This window comes from Anopheles gambiae, chromosome 2 (genome assembly GCF_943734735.2).
Source record: "Anopheles gambiae chromosome 2, idAnoGambNW_F1_1, whole genome shotgun sequence".
Classification (NCBI taxonomy): Eukaryota; Metazoa; Arthropoda; class Insecta; order Diptera; family Culicidae; genus Anopheles; species Anopheles gambiae.
The window spans coordinates 68,585,758-68,598,480 of record NC_064601.1 but is presented as its reverse complement, the minus strand read 5'-3'; the positions used below and the strand labels follow the sequence as shown (position 1 = coordinate 68,598,480).

General features: G+C 42.1%; 2 long non-coding RNA genes across 2 annotated transcripts in view; one reads left to right on the top strand and one right to left on the bottom strand.

Moving 5' to 3' along the window:
* Positions 1 to 11,303, bottom strand: part of LOC133391903 (uncharacterized) — a 38,349-nt gene extending 27,046 nt beyond the window's left edge. The window contains exon 1 of the long non-coding RNA XR_009765343.1: positions 11,230 to 11,303. This is a non-coding gene — a long non-coding RNA (uncharacterized LOC133391903). The remainder of the gene's footprint in view (positions 1 to 11,229) is intronic.
* LOC133391652 (uncharacterized) lies at positions 5,742 to 8,762 on the top strand. The gene is made up of 4 exons (XR_009765131.1): positions 5,742 to 7,128; positions 7,188 to 7,952; positions 8,036 to 8,127; positions 8,194 to 8,762. It is a non-coding gene; the product is annotated as an uncharacterized LOC133391652 (long non-coding RNA).
* Positions 11,304 to 12,723: the final 1,420 nt, after the last annotated feature.

Sequence of the window (12,723 nt, the reverse complement as noted above, 5' to 3'; positions counted from 1 at the left end):
GAATCCAATGTTGGACCAACGCACGCCTGCCGAAGTCATGTTCAACCGGGCGACGCGGACGGTTCATCATCTGCTGCGGCCCTCACCATCACGGGAGTCTTCAGCGAATAGCCTGGAGATTTAGTTTACGCCAAAATATTTCGCGGCAATTCATGGAGTTGGATTGCAGGGGAGATCATCCGCAGCATCGGCAGCGTAATGTACGAAGTCATCACAACGGAGCAACGGAGGCTTCGGCGCCACGTGAATCAGCTCCGTCGTCGTACCACAGTCTCTAGGAAACAAGGAGAGCGGGATGAAGATAACCTGCCGCTACAGATCCTGTTAGAGGAGTGGGGTTTGCCCACGGAACAAAGCTCCACTCCCTTGTCCGAGCCATCAGCGCCTGTGCCCACATCGCAGCCGGATGTCTCAGCATCATCTCCGGCAGCCCCTGTGTTTCGGGAAGCAGCACATCCATCCTTGGGTGTCGAGGACGTCAACCACCAGCAGGCACGACTACCACGACGTTCTTCTAGGAGTAGAAGACTGCCTCGTAGGTTCAGCGCGTACCGGCTGAATTAAAAGGGGGAGGTGTTGGGAAAACTGAGCGCAGCACCGCTACTCAACCCTGTCGCCACGTGACAAGGGCTTGACGTACGCGTTCGGCTAAGCTCGGCGCTGCTCGGCTAAGTTCGCGAATGAAGGGCTAGGGATCGGCCTCTTCATCTTTTATCCGCCGACCCGGACGGACGTAGCGCGTGCTCGTCCCGTTTTATCTTGTACAGTGCGTGTCTTGTAAACGCGTCTATTTTATGTAATATTTAATTTGTTAAAATAAATAAGTAATAAGTTGCAAACCATAAAAGTAAACATCGATCTGTCAACAGCAGATCGACCAAACTCCCACTTTACCCGTCAGATGGCGTATTAAATACATAGAAAGGGACGACAGGGTTAGCTTGTGCGACAACTAGTTCTCCCAGAATAGGACCAATCAGGAAGAGGTTCAACTAGGGTCAAGTTCGCACAGCTGATCGAGAACAGGGTGCCATCGCTAACCGCAAAAATTAGTTGCAAATTAGATCACGGAAAGAAAGCACCAATTTTAAAACTGCTTGAAATCTGCTTAAAATCTGCTTGAAATCTGATTGAATAAACGACAGTTTGTAAAATTATCTTTACCGTTTGCGACTCAATCAATCGAGTGCTACACACGTAGCAACACACAACTTAAACTTTCCGAGAAACCTTTCTTGGAACTTTCCCTGGGCCCATAACCTGTTGGAAGGGAGAATAGCAGGACAATTGCGCAGTCGTATTTAAGTGTGTGTTTATTGTACGAAACACATTGGCGAAATGAATCACTTACAAATATTTACAATAGGCCCGATTATTAAACACAAATTGTAAAGACAAGTTGTCAAAATCGGAAGATTTGTATTATGACATCCGTTTGTGGTGTGTGATGGAAAAAATAAAATTTGATTTGATTTAAAATTTGAGGTTGATGATAGAGACAAGGACTCAGAAAGACGAGAGCGAAAACTGGACAAGGGGACGTGGTAGTCGAACAGATCATGAGCTTCATTAAATGCTGCGCAAGCTCTCAAAAATGGATCTCTCTGACCAAAAACAGAACGGCGGGAGGGGATAAAAATGGGAGGTCTGTCGCGGAGACGACGAGAAGGGACGTAAATAGGAATGGAGCTGAGGAGCGAAGGAGCATCGATATTGGAAGTCAGGAGGCTGGCAATGAAGTAAGACTGCGCGTGTGAATGCCGGGATTTGATTTCCATCAAGCCCAACATACAACAGCGGAGAGAATAAGAGGGCACAGGTGCATTATGTCCGTGCAGAAATCTACGAATAGCGATACGCGTAAACTTCCTCTGCACTCTCTCTAGTCTCTGCATAGCGACACCTCCAGCCGGGGTCCACACAACACTAGCGTAATCCAGAATAGATCGAACCCAGCAACAGTAAAGCGCCTTCAGGCATAGCGGATCTCTCAACTCAGAGGCAAGACGAATTATTAGTCCCAACGCTTTGTTCGCTTTAGCAACGACATGATTGATCTGATCCTTGAATGTGAGGGAGTCATCGAGCCAAACACCAAGGTCCTTTATAGAAGACTCTCTAACGATCTGAGTTTGACCAAAAAAGTAATTCCATGTAATTTTCCTGTCAGGACGACCAAAAGAGACAACACAGCATTTAGGGGGACAAAGCACTAACCCATTAGACGAGCACCAAGATGAAAAATTATTTAAAAAACTCTGAAGCATTTGACAATCAACACTAGAGGACACAGGAAGAAATATCTTCAAGTCGTCAGCAAATAGAAGGTGTCCATCAGCAGGTAGAACATTATTACAATCGTTTATGTATAAGATAAACAGTAAAGGGCTAAGTGCACTTCCCTGGGGTACACCCGACTGGCCTATGAATGTAGAAGAGAGGAAGTTCTCTATTTTGACTGTGTAGCTACGGTTTGCTATAAATGAATTTAGCCAAGTTATTAAAGGATAGCCTATTCCTAATTTCTTTAGCTTAGCTATTAGCAGGTCATGTGGTAGACTGTCAAAAGCGGCTTTAAAATCAGTATATATTGCATCCACTTGACGATTACATGCAATATTCGACATTAATGAAGACACAAAGTGCATTAGGTTGCTCATGGTGGATCGTTTAGGCATAAATCCGTGTTGATGTTGCGTTATATAGTTCGTTACGCATGGAAGAATGGCAGTATGAACGAGTGACTCAAACACCTTAGCCATAGCACATAGAATGGACACACCACAATAATTTGAAGCGACTGAACGGTCACCTTTTTTAAAAATAGGACATATCCAAGCAATTTTTCAAACAGCTGGAAAGGTTCCCTCTTGAAAGGATCTCACATACAGGCGTTTAAGTATGGGAACAAACAAAGTGCTGAATTTTTTCAATATGCAAGCGGGTATGCCATCTGGACCCGGCGAAAAGCAATTTTTTAATTTTTTCAATGCTGAGTAAATGACCTCATCATCGATAGCCACTGTGTTGCAGGAAATTATATCACTTGGTACATATGCTAAGCCATCAGATAAGGATACTGGACTGGAGTCTGGGTCCACAAATACGCTAGAAAAATGTCTAGCAAATAACTCGCTGCAGCTGGAGGGCGTATCAGCCACTTCATCGCCAAGGGAAATTATGGAAGGGATGCCGATAGAGTTGCGACGATTATTAGCAAATCGCCAGAAAGATCGAGGGTCAGAGATAAATCTTAATTGGAGACGCATGATGTATAGTTTATAGCACGCTCTGTTGTAAATACGATATGCTGTGGAAGCATATTTGTATACCCGTTGGGCATGTTGAGAGCGAGTATGCATATATGCACACTGTTTACGCTTCTTATCCGTTCGTAAAGCTTTTAAGGATCTGTTCGACCACGCAGGCTTAGGAGGAGGATTTAGGATGGGACAGCAAAGAGGGAAGGATGAAAGGATAACATGATTAAGTTGATTCACGGCATCGTCGATAGAAGGGGCTGATTCAATAAAATTAAGGTCCGAATTCAACATAAATTGCTCAAAAGCACCAAAGTTCATTTTACGAAAATCAAAACGTTTTACTCTAGGGTTAGAACGAGCGAACGGAACAGAAACAGAAGTTTGAATTGATATTGCTAATTCTAATGCCGGATCGTAATTGTCAAGATTAAGAAGCGCTGTGTTGGATTCAGAAATCTCTGAGCTGGCCGATTTAGCATTCTGGTTTACGAAAATAAGATCCAGTTGGCGATCAAAAGCATTTTTCACTCCCGATATTTGTGACAATCCATTAAGCACCATTCCATCCGTTAGCGATCCATCATTGTCGGTCATCGAAGGGATAAAACAGTTGACGTCACATGGTGAAGCGATCCAGGAGAGAGATGGTTTGTTAAAGTCTCCCAAAAGCAGCAACAAATCAGTCGGTTTCATTCTCTCCACAATTACACTGACACTATCATGCAGAGCGTTTAACGTATCGTCACACTTACTCCGGTCCGGTGGAATGTAAACTACTCCGATGTAAATGGACACATGATTAAGCTTGATACACGACCAGACCAGCTCCAGAGTTGCATATGTATGTGTTATCTGTGTACTAGAGAGCTTAGAAGAGCATGCGATCAGCACTCCTCCGCCGCGAGAGCGAGAACTGTTCTCACCATTACGATCACATCGGTAAATTGAATAGGAATCATCAGAGATGAGAGAGGATGGTATTGACTCGTCGAGCCACGTTTCTGTCAGTGCAATTATGTCGTAATCAGATCCTCCCAGAGCTAGACGTAGATTATTAAGTTTGGTACGAATTCCTCTAACGTTCTGATAAAACACGTGCAGATGTAAGTTAGAAGAGACATTCTGGTGAGTATGAGCCGAACTATCATCGAGGCCCACAGCAGTGATTGGTGCTACGCCAAGGTATGGTGCGGAGCAGGGTGCCAGCTGATTATTAGTACTGTTATCAGCTATTGCTGGATTGTTACTTGCTGTCTGTCTGTTGTTGTTTCGGTGCGTATAGCTTCGGTGGACGGTACTATTGTGCAATGTGTGTTCGGTTTCGGTGATGAGCAATGAGCGAGGCGAGGACCCGGGGTAGGATGTGGCATTGATGCGTGGTGTGTTATGGTATGGTGAGGGGCGGGGAGCCAGGTGATTATTTATACTGTTACTATCTAATGCTGGATTGTTACTTGCTGTCTGTCTGTTGTTTCGGTGCATGTGGCTTCGGTGGACGGCTCTATCGTGCAATGTGCGATCGGTTTCGGTGATTGGCAATGAGCAAGGTGAGGACCCATGGTGGGATGTGGCATTGATGCGTGGTGTGTGTTGGTATAGATTTCCGAAGGTTTGTGGGGAAGGTTTCGAGAAGCAGGACACCAAAAATTTTGAACAGGCGATCGACGGTCAGTGAATTCACGGAAAATCAATCCCGCAGGCCAGGTAGTCGGAGCGAGAGCCTTGCTTTTAAGCGAGAGCATTAATCCCACCTTAAACGAAACAAAAGTGAGAGTGCTCGTATCGCGATCCCGTGGCAGCAGCCTAATAACGGTGACGTCATCAGTGCCTAGTTGGTGAGTAACCATCGCTTTCACATCTTGGTCTGATACCGAGGGGGCTATTCGAGTTAAATACAGCCAGAACTTTTGTTCCATCGGAACCGTAGCTAAGACCCGAGACGGTGTTGTAATTGCTGTGCCAAAAAGTAGAGGAGCGGCGTTATTGGTGGTTTTTGTAATTGGTGGTGAATAATCGACAAGTCTACGTTTAGGCGCATTGCGCTTCGGTGCATTTTGAGAAGTGCGGATGGATTCACTATTGCGTGCACTGAGTGGTGTGAATGTATTGGTGAGAGATGGTTGCATTTCCAGGCGGTCCAATATGGAACGAACAGAGTGTGAGGTTGTGTGCGTATTAACGTCTTTCTTAGTAAGTGTTGACAACATCTCATTACGCATGGCGACAAGTGCATGATTAAAACGGCGATCAAACTCCTTCAGAAGCTCCTCCTTGAAACCATCCAGGACGGCCGTAAATTCGTAAAATAATACAGATTTGCAACGCCGGATGTTCTTGCAGCCAGCACAGGACCAGGAAGTAAGCGACTCGGGGATGAGAATCTCATTCAGCACTGCATCAGAGACTCCCAGACAGGCATGGTGAAACGATTCATTACACCATCCAGCACACACATATACATTCTCGTCCGTTACAGGCTTAAGGCATGAAGGGCAGGCAGCAGCCTTGTCGACGATCAGCAAAAGTCGTGATCCAGATTTGCAGCACCCTTCAGCGCCAAACACTGATGAAAAACTCGCCCGGAATTGACTGATGAATACAGCAACGATGAACTCGATCAGCAATCTCACTCAATCAGGCCCGGAACAACCACAGCACGAAAAACACGTACAAAAAACGGAAAACTAATCAGAGCGCAAACCAGAACACAACCGTTGAGACCAAGTGTCAAGTGTCCAATTGTCAATTTGCTCTGAAGCACTTCACCTCCTAATATCCATACACCTTGGGGTAACTGTACCAGTTTTCGGCACGCTAGTGCAGCAGTTTCACAAAAACTGCTCACACATAAACATTTTTTTGAATTATTTTTCATTACAGCGATGTTATTCTAGTTTATAAACTATCATAGTATGTTACACTATTTTGTATTTGCAGGTTTAAAGCCCTTTTTCATAAATATTCGTGAAAAGGCAAACATTTATTTTGCTCCTTTTTTCGACAGGCTGTGTTCCTATTTTCGGCAGCGCGAATACGGGTCAGAAAATGTTTTTATCAATGTATGTATCAATGTAGCAATGTAAATATATACAAAAAAAATGTTTAAAGCAATTTAACACTCTTCCTTTCCTAAGATTGGTGTTAGAGAGCACTTTAATTATTAGTTTTATGTTGCTTATTTTGGCACGTTTTGACAGCCATTTTGATGCGATGTTTAAACAGAGCAGTCATTGAAGAAAATTGACAGTTTGATGGTTATAGCGTACGGTGCGAACTGGCTAAAAAATATTTATTTTTCTCTTAAGTGCAATTCTCTTAAGTTAGTGCATTTTTTTGTCGTAAAATTGGTGATATTTGGTACAAGAAGAAGATAACTTGTTTATCGTGATTTTAAAATTCCGAACATGTTAGAATAAATTAAATAAGCATAAAATCTTTAATATACACCACTTTTTCATTGTTTTACTGTTCTGATTCTCTTAACCACAAAACCTGCCGAAACATTGGCTGACAGCAAAGCTGCCAAAAAAAAGCACAATAAATTTAACAATTAATTAATTTTGAAAAATACGTAATGAAATGGTGTCAAACCTCGTTTGTGAATAACAAATAAGTACACTTTCACTATAAAATTGGGTTTTGTGAAATTTTTTACCGCATTTGTGCAGAATTTCACGTTTTTAGCTACTCTGCCGAAAATAGGTACACTGCCGAAAACTGGTACAGTTACCCTAGCTCAATTCTGCAAACAGAGCTACCCGTCTTGCGCGATAGCTCTTGAACTGTCATTACCGTTTTGTTTACATGTTTACTGGATTGTTTGGACCGAAGCTTGTGTGTTTAGTGAAGAGAAAAAATTATCAAAGTAAGATGTTTTTATTGATTTAAATCCATGAAAATTGTTTCTAATGTTCTTTTGAATAGGTGTCTGCACGAAGATGGCCTTAAACACGAGTTTGATAGGTGAGAAAATAGAAAAAAGAAGGTAAGTATAGCTCATAGACACGGCTGTACACTATATTTTGGGACCACCAATTCCAATCGTCGGCTCCACTAGTTGAAAACACAAACACGTGCCCATTGCGATTTGCCGGATCAAACAATGGCCTCTAATCGGAAAGAAACGCTACAAGAAGTAGCATTTGAGATATTGAACATTAGATTGCAATGTATATGTATTTTTGTCTATGATTACCTTTAGTGTATTAGCTTTTGTGCCTGCCTCTGTTTCGTTATTGTAGATTGTAGATTACAAATCATGATCTCGCTTTACTGTCACCAATTTCACTTGCTAATCTTATTCATAGCATCAATTAATCAATGGTATATGTATGCATTATCATCATTTGGTAGTATTTGTTTAATCATCAGTTGTCAGTATCTTTCGGGTCAGATTAATTAGAATTAGGAAAGGGTAATATTTATTAATTGAAATTTATAATGATATTTCCGACAATTGAAATGCCACAAGAAATTGTGCTAAATTTAATCTGCAGTGTCGAAATAAGCGCCTTTGGGACAGGAGCGGTAGCTATTATACAAACCGCAACAAATAACTCGATGCTTGGGAGACGATTGGGCAAGATCTTGGAATTCCAAACGCCACTTTACGAAAGAAGTGGCGGTCACCCCACGGATCCTACAGGCACTACAAGAAGCTCTATGAGAGCAGCCTTGTGACCGGTTCTGGTAAAGTATCACTCATTTATCCTTATTGATCTTTATTTGATTAGTTTATTATTAACATGTTAAACATTTTGTTCATATTTCAGGATCTGCCGAGTTCTATCGACCCAAGTGGTTCGCATATGAAGCAATGGCATTCCTCCAAGCAACTACAGACGGTGGCGCAAGGATAGATACGGTAAGAAACATTATGAAGGATTATCGTAGGATAGAACTATTTTAGTAACGTTCTTTTCCTTTTTAGTTGGGAGACAACACGCTACCAGTTCGACACATCAGCTCACCTCAGCGATCCACCGACACTCCATGCTAGAAGATGTCATCATCATGGCTGCTTCTACATCTGATCAGTTTGAACCAGTCAGCCAAACCAGCCAGCAGTCAGCCAAACCACCAACTCCTCCTCCTCAGACTGCGTCTGTTGCTCCCAAGCGTCGTTGGCAGGAAACCAATTTGAAATACAATGAGGAAGTGTTGGCGACGCTAACGAATGTTTCTCAAACTGCTATGGAATTGCGATCGGCTGGAGAGGAGAATAAATTGGCACCACTGTACGCTGGTATGCTGAATTGGTCGCCGAAGCGATAGAAAGCGATGCTAGTGAGATTCCAGTGCATGATTGCAGAAGAGAATATTGTGCGCTTTGTTGAGAAAGAAGACCACGATCCTCGGGAATAAAATAATAAGACTCACGTCAATCACGGAGCTTGCCTTCATCAGACATAATCTGTATTTTTATGATTGTTCCAATGCGCGATGAAATTCCGTTCTTTATCTCCATTTGATTAATAAATCGCTATTGCCTTTTGTGTTCGTGGCTTTACTTCTTCTATATTTGTTAGTTCTTCGGAAACGGGATTGATCGGGACGGCTTGTTTTGGTTGCCACGTCTACTTCATCAAAAGTCCATGTGTTCGGGCATGGAAATGAACACAATACAAGGGTAGCAACTTATTACTTATATAAACTCTTCTTGCTGACGCAACAGTTGACACCTAAAATGCTTATATGCAGTAATATAGTAATACACACCAACGACTCCGATCCGACTCCAGCTATTATTAGTACGATAGCGACTCCGTCAAAATTCGAATCACTAGTTCTGCGCGGAGTCGGAGTCGTGCGGAGTCGGAGTCGTGCGGAGTCGGAGTCGTGCGGAGTCGGAGTCGTGCGGAGTCATCCGTTTTCGTCTTAATCTCACCTATAGAGGGCACTATAACGGGTTCGGGTACAGGGAAGGGGAATGACCTCAAGATCAGGAATCGGGTTCCTCGCCATCGCGATTGCACCAGTAGCATCACGACAACGAGCGAGAATAGTTCAAACACTTTTTAAAGGTATACAAAAACCGCGATACAATAAAGTTTCCACCCAAAGCGAAACTCAGCGTTTTAAGCATTTTTTGATTCCTACGAGGAAGTGATTACTATATCGCTACGCGACTAGTTCGGGAGCTAACACTGACCTTCCGTAGTCAGATCGGTGTCAACTTCAGATTTTTGCAAAACTTCACCTATCACGAATGAGGATGAAAAACTTATGCCACGCCCTCATGTCCCGGGGATAGAAACAAGTAACTAAGATAGAAGCAATTTTAATTAATGAAAACTCATTTGTTATTATGTCATGTTCTTTGGTTTAATTTAGTAATATTTATGTATAACAGGATTTTTCAAGGGTTCTCATAGTCATGGGACGCTTAAATGATACTTTCTGTAGTGAAATGAAATTTATGTGATGGAAATTGGACTCTAATGCACCCTTTTTTGTACAAATCCAAGAGAAATTTCCTATGAGTATGTTTAAAAAAGGTACCATACAGTCCAATTCCCATAACATAAAGTTCACTACCCAGAACAAGTGACAAAAAAGTGTCCCACAGCTATGAGAATACGTGAAACCCTCTTTAAAGGCAATATATTATATTGAACCGTTTGCAAATTCATTTGCCAAATGTAAACGGATTTGCATAAGTTCGTTGGTTGTACGAGGAACTAATCCACGCAAAGCAATGAAATTATGGTTGAGTTCTTCATTATCCCATCTTTCTCTCCTCGTTAATTCAGTTCTTCTAATAAAATTATACAGAAGGTATACTGTAGTAAGTACTATCAAGCTGGTCGTTTCTGGATTCAGTTCCATAGTTTTTCGAAGAACCCTAAACATTGAGTATCCCAAATGCCATTTCAACAACCCTTCATGCCAGAGATTGACGTTCGTTAAAAAGACGTTCAATTGAACCACTCTCTGTAACACCACCGAAAGATTGCATACAGTAGTCCGTTAACGCAAAGGCTTTGTCTCCCAAGAGCATATACGGGACTCTGATGGAAGAATTTTGATGGAAGAATTTTGATAAAGACGAGAGGTCCTTAAATTCCACTGTCTGATATGCGACCCTTGCACCCAACGTCAACAAACATGAAATTGCAGTCAGCATCCGCAACTGCCAACAACAAAATACTAAAAAACTGTTTGTAGTTATAATATTCCTTTCCACTTTTGGCAGGAGCTTTGATGGCAACATGCTTTCCATCGATGGCACCAATAGCATGGGGAAACTTCCATTTGGCATTGAATGCATCCGACACTGTAAGCCATTCTTGCTGTGTTGACGGAAGCTGTAATAAGACATTTAGAAACATAATTAAAATAAGTATCAAATTAATAAGCAAAAAATGAAATATTTTTTTTACAAACCTTCACATTTTTGCGAAGATAAAAAAGCAAACTGTTGCACACTTCTGAGATGATTAATTATTTTACTCTTTTTTGGAATATTCAATAATTAACTTACTTGATAGGCGTATAGCTTTTGTAACTATCACCAGAAGCCAGAAATCTTAGCGTTATGATCAGTTTGTCTTTTGGTGTAATAGCATCTCGCATGTAAGTATCCTGCATACGGATACGGGGTGTTATAACCGTCAATAGTTAGGCGAAGTCCTCTCTCACTAGCCGCATAAAATTAATAACGGTATTGTCAAGCTCTTCCTCCAGAATCGCACGCATTAACTGGTTTGCATTTTGATTTCGTTCCAGCAGCATTGCTCTTGCCCAAATGCGTGTTCTCGGTCTTCTTTGCTGGAGGACATGCGCTATTCTGTATCGCTCATCCATTTTTGATAGGCTCAATCTAGCGAGTTTTTGCGTGTTGGAGCAGTCTTCAAAAAAGTTATACGTATAATCTAATATTCAAAACTCATTCGCGTTCTCTACATAATTTGTAAATTAGACTAACACTCACCTGAATACGGTGTTCTTTTGATTTTGTTTAAACAGTAGAACGTCGATTATCCGGGCAGCTCGGCACCGGACGGTTGCCGGTTAATCGATTTGCACGGATAATAGTCCTAGAAATGTCCAATTCATATAAAAATTATAAAATTCAATAGTTTTATGATTAATTTACTTTGAATCAATCGGTTAATCGTTAGTAGAATATTTTTTAACTGTTCCGAGCCCGACGGCCAAGCCAACTGCGAAGGTTTCAGTCGTTCTGGAACATTTAGTAAACCGTCTGCTGCCACGGAACTGAACGTCCCAGGCAAAGGGGTTCGGGAGCGTCAACGGTCCAACTTTCCTTCACCCAAACTACTTTCAGTATTTCTCCTACCAGGCTAGTTACCTCTTTTCCAATGTAAATTGGGAGGTCTGTTCCGTGGTAGCGTCGCTACTGATTTCGTAAAGTGTTGTTGAGAAGGCAATCGTATTCGCCCAAACATTCACCCGAGAGAATCTAAGCACCAAACAAAGAAACGCACTGATCAAATGCTGGTATAAGACTGATTTATTTTAATAAATTCCTCCTTTTATACTCTAAGTAACAAACTATATTAGCCTACTGTTCTTGTTGATACAGGGTTTCACACTTTATCTCAAGACCGCGAGACCCCTTCCCGAATATGTCTTAGCCAAAGCCAAGATTGCGGTATGATGCTTGAAAACGTTTATGATACCTAAATTCATTGGATGCAATGCTGAATCTGCGGCACATTTCTCGAAACACACTGGTTCGCGCCGAGGACATGCGGTCGAATATTTTTTTACACGGATAACCTTTGTATTCAGTGTATTGAAAACAGTGAATTATTTTTTCGTGTTATGATTCAATACCTCGCTGCGCAAAGCGATCGAAAACTTCTCAAACTCAAACTGCAAACATATTGTTCTAAACACTTGTCACTTGTCACTCATAGCGGCTGGTTGTGCTTTCTCACTCTCCTATTTCCAAGTTGATTTTTACCGCGATTTTCTTGGTGTTTAAGTGCTTGAACTGTTTTAGTTCGGTTAATTTGCACTCGCGCGTTCACGTATCACAAATTTGTGCGGCACCTGTGAATTGTACGGTTCAACAAATAAACATTGCGATCCGCCTGCGGTTGTTGTGACCACTCACTGTGCAGTTGAACTTTGCGCTATTTTGCGATGGCGACCGTGATCTGTAAGAAATGTGAAGGTGCTATTAGCAACGATCCAATTCCGTGCTTCGGTCTGTGTGAACACTATTACCACGATAAGTGCATTGGACTTTCAAACCCGCTCCTGCGTGATTTTAAGAAGTCACAAAATTTATTCTGGGCTTGCGCGGATTGTGCTCAGCGTTTGCGGGCCGTTGACACTTTACGCTTCTAGCACGGCCTTTCTCGTGATGCTGCCTACCTGTTGGAATCTTTGCAGTCCGATTTCCGCGATTCCTCACGTTCTGTGCAGGCGACATCAGCTGGCTTGCGACTCGAACTTTCCTCTTCACTGGATTGTTTTAGAAACGAGA